This window comes from Prunus mume, linkage group LG4, assembly GCF_029339155.1.
Source record: "Prunus mume cultivar Tortuosa linkage group LG4, ASM2933915v1, whole genome shotgun sequence".
NCBI lineage: Eukaryota > Viridiplantae > Streptophyta > Magnoliopsida > Rosales > Rosaceae > Prunus > Prunus mume.
The window spans coordinates 26,277,183-26,281,797 of NC_142701.1; the positions used below are offsets into that span (position 1 = coordinate 26,277,183).

Below are 4,615 nucleotides of genomic sequence, written 5' to 3' on the forward strand. Positions count from 1 at the left end.
ATGAATTATCTTCTTGACCAATAAAAAAAAAGTGCCCCACGCCAAAGTATAGACCCAGAGGTTGAATTTCAAATTTTTTTTTTGTCATCTTGCTTTATTAACCTTAAGAGCATCCACAATCATTCTCTTTATTTCTTAGCTAAAATTTAGATAAAAACACAAAAAAACTATTTTAGGAGCTCTTTAAAAAATTTCAACTCTAACCATTCTCCCTAATTTGGAGAGCCATAAATGCTTTACTTCTTTTTGTCATAAATACTTTATTTTTTAAAAATTTAATTCTTTTTTTGTTGGCGGATTGAGTTTGCAACTTTTCTTTTATAGATTGATTGGTCATGCCAGCCAGTGAATGTTGATTATCATTGCCATCATTCGAATACTGATTGTTACGATTCAAATCTCCACCCAAAAGATTGAAGACATCACCACTTTGAGAATTCATCTAACCGTAGAAAAGAGACCCAACAAAAAACACTCTAGCAAGCGAATGAACATCCAATATAAATAGCTAAATTCTAACAGTAAAAAGAATTCCAAGAGTTGTTGGTCTTTCGTTGTGCCAAAGCTTTCAATTAAAATTCTATTTTTTTATGAACTCCAATTCAATTTTCATTTTGCTTTTGTAGCAAATAATGCCAACGATAAAATGTATTCAATTCAAGAGTTGTTGGTCTTTGGTTGTGCAATTCAATTTTGATATTCTATGGTTTTTAAAAGTGTTGGTGTTTTGCAAAATACCTATAGGGAAAAGAACTATATATATATATATATATATATATATATATAAAAAGGGGTGTTTCCGTGCTACAAAATGTCTACAGTGAAAAGAATTGATTTTTTTTTTTTTTTTTTTTTGCTTGTGTGTTGCAAAACACCTAAAGCAAAAAGATAAAAAGTGTGTTGCAAAATACTACAGCGAACAGAAATGATAAAATTGTTAAAAATATATGCTTGTGTTTTGCAACGTGGAAAGGTGATTAAAATATAAAATGCAGGAAAAAATGATAAAATTAAAGACATAATTAAATAAATGTTTAAAATATAGTATCATTTAATTATAGGGAGTCACTAGGAGCCCTTTCTTTCTCCTCAGATTTAGGAGCTCCTAGATGTCTCCATATTTTAGAAGTGGGGTAGGGAGTATGATTGGAGGTGGGTTTTTTCAATTCCTCCCTAAATTTTAGCTAAAAAAGTGGTTTAGGGAGCCCATTATGAATGCTCTTATCCTCCCACAGAGAAGATTTCAAACACAAAGAGGTGCTGGTGAGGACAGAGAGGAACAGAGAGATGGTGGTGAGGATAGTGAGGAGCTTCGAACCCAGACAAAAATCGGAGATTCGCTGAGTTTGAAATCATGTTTGTTTTTAACAGTCAGATTCTTGTATTAAAAAAAAGAAAAAAAGAAGCCAGGTGAAGGTGGTTTTTTACCGTCATTGTTGGATTCACATTTGGTATTTTGGATGTTGATTATGGACTTCTTTGTAACATAACAGCTATAGATATTGAACAACTTTAAATATGGTGTTTGTGGAGGAGGGCTCTAGGGGTGTGGGTAAGGGAGGGAGTGTGAGAGGATGTAGTTCAGAGAAGGGGTTTCTGGGTCGCCCATATATATATATATATATAGAGAGAGAGAGAGAGAGAGAGAGAGGAGGATGGTCCAGTGGGTCGGTAAGAGAGAGAGAGACGATGTGCAAGAATTGTAATTAAAATTTGTTTTAAATCTGGACCATAGAAACAATTAAGTGGTGAAAACCAGAACTTCGTAACTAACCCGTATATTTGTACTCTGTAATGGAGAATCCCCCTATATATATAACATTTTCTTTTAGTAAGCCCTGTTAACAGTACAAGGAAGAAGAATTGAGGCTGAAGGAAGAACAATTACAGAGAGATAGTGTTTTATATCAGATGTTTAGCCTATAACTAATGCTTAACAAACTGACTAATTACAGTTGTGACATGTGAACCACACGTGCCGACACTAACAAACTCTTAGCTAACTATTACTGTTATCAAGCCCTACATGAAAACATATTTTAATAGTGACTGGTAGCTATTTTCTGATGGAGAACCGCACTAGCAACCTCTTAAACTTTTTAACTTCTGTGGACACGAGACGTTGCACGTCACTGGCCTTGTAGCCTTAATCTGATCGTCTTCATACCGTCAGAGATCTTTTATTTATAATGCTAGGTGGCTTCTGGAGGCTTTGAAGTAACTAGCAGGCACAAGATAAACTAGCTGCGAGCATACAAAGCTGGACAACAAGAAGATGGAGCGCTATAACTTGGATGTGAGAAAAGGAGCTTGGACTAGAGAGGAAGATGAACTTTTGAAGCAGTGCATTGAGAATCATGGAGAAGGAAAGTGGCACCAAGTTCCTTACAAAGCAGGTATTAACGTAAATATAACTCAAAGAGATATATGATATAGATGGTTAATAAATAGCTAGAGCTTAATTAATAGACAGTGAAGCCTTAAATTAGTGATGTTTGCAAGGCCTTAAACTTCTCCACTTATTGCCAATTGGTTCCTTTTAATTTTGTCTTTCTGGTGCTCCCATATTACTCACTATTTATGTTGTCTACGTGTTTAGTTCAAATGATCTCACTCATGAGTCGAGGGGTGCTAAAAGACTTATTCCACATCGGGAATTTTTTGCATTATGCATGGATGCAGGGTTGTACAGGTGCAGGAAGAGCTGTAGACTACGGTGGTTGAACTATTTGAAGCCAAATATCAAGAGAGGAGAGTTTGCAGAGGATGAAGTAGATCTAATAATTAGGCTTCACAAGCTTTTAGGAAACAGGTACGAATAAATGTCTCTTTCTTTATCCCACATGGTTCTTTCATCACATACCATTAAAAAAAAACTAAAATCCACAATCGCTGACATGCATACCGTGTTGTTTTCTATATTATATCTTCTGTTGTTTATCTCAGTAAGCATGCACAACCACAAAAGGCACTAGAAGGGCCATGTAGCCATGCATGATGTATCTTAGTCTCTGTGAATCGTAAAACATAGTGATCATATATGTGAGAACATTTACAGAAGGCTTTTTATCACAAATAGTCATGAGGTTTGCGAAATTATAGTATTTCGTCTTTAATGTTTTTTTTGTGATACTAATGATCCTTGAGGTTATCCTCCACACATCAAAATGGTCTCTGTCGTCAATTTTCGTCAAATTTTCTGTTAAAATGCTGATGTGGCATATATGTGGGGCCACACATCTAATAATATAGTGCCACGTAGCTTTAATAAAAAATTTAAATCCCGACCTGGTTCTTTGCTTGCCTGACCATCACCCTCAAATCTGATGTGAGAGATTTTAACAGAAAATTTGATGGAAGTTGATGGCAAGGTTTGATTTATTTTCTACTTTTTGTGTGTGTGTATCATAGCACAAATGTATTGATTTATTTTCTCAAGCTATCTGTCAAAGGTGGTCATTGATTGCTGGAAGGCTTCCAGGAAGGACAGCGAATGACGTGAAAAATTATTGGAACACTCGACTGCGGACGGATTCTTGCCTGAAAAAGGTGAAAGATAAACCCCAAGAAACAATAAAGACCATCGTAATAAGACCTCAACCCCGAAGCTTCATCAAGAGTTCAAATTGTTTGAGCAGTAAAGAACCAATTTTGGACCATATTCAAACGGTCGAGAATTTTAGTACGCCGTCACAAACATCACCATCAACAAAGAATGGAAATGATTGGTGGGAAACCTTTTTAGATGACGAGGATGCTTTTGAAAGAGCTACATGTTATGATCTCGCGTTAGAGGAAGAATGGTTCACAAGTTTTTGGGTTCATGATATGCCACAATCGAAAAGACAATGTACCAATATTTCAGAAGAAGGACTAGGTAGAGGTAATTTCTCTTTTAATGGACCTTTGGAATCATTAAAGGGAGCGCGCTGCTTCAATTGAAAACACTTTAAAAAGGAACCTCGAGGTTGTTTTTAAAAGCTGCTGTCAAAAGACCATTGCTTTTAAAATAAGTATGATATTTTATTTTTACCAAATACCTTAAACTGCCTAGCTTTAAAGTTAAGCAGGTTTTTGGCGAAAATAAGAAATCCCAAACAGAGCCTAAGTCTTTGTAATGTTGGGCATAGCTTTTTCCTTTTTCCTATTTTTTTTTTTTACATGTTTGATGGCGATTTTGCATTGTATATATCATCTAGCTTGTGTACTTTTTTTTGTTGTTGAAAACATCTAGCTTGTGTACTACTGTTTTCCTTTTGTTGATGTTAATTTAATATTCTTTTATATGACTATATAGTGAGGATATCAACATTACTGTGGGCATGCGTAGAAAAGTCACATGAGACAGATACTATGAGAAATAAAGCATAGTGATGAGCTGAATAAAAGTCACATGTATGTTTAGGTCTCCAAACTAACTTTTGCGATTTATTATGCATAACAACATTAGGCAATCAGTAGTCTCAGGTTCGAACTCTCATGACACTTTGATAATGTGAATATGTGAAACCCCCTCCCTCTTATAGTTTAGACTATTGTTTATATTAAAAAAAAACATAAATAAAAACCAAGCAAAATATCATAGGCAATCAATCTTGATAAACGGGATTTTCTT

The 4,615-nt window shown here is 35.0% G+C and overlaps 1 pseudogene across 1 annotated transcript; it reads left to right on the top strand.

Moving 5' to 3' along the window:
- The first annotated feature begins 2,150 nt into the window (after positions 1-2,150).
- Positions 2,151-4,284, top strand: LOC103342476 (transcription factor MYB1-like; annotated as a pseudogene). Its single transcript, XR_016126366.1, has 3 exons — positions 2,151-2,396; positions 2,683-2,812; positions 3,453-4,284. The product of XR_016126366.1 is annotated as a transcription factor MYB1-like (transcript).
- Positions 4,285-4,615: the final 331 nt, after the last annotated feature.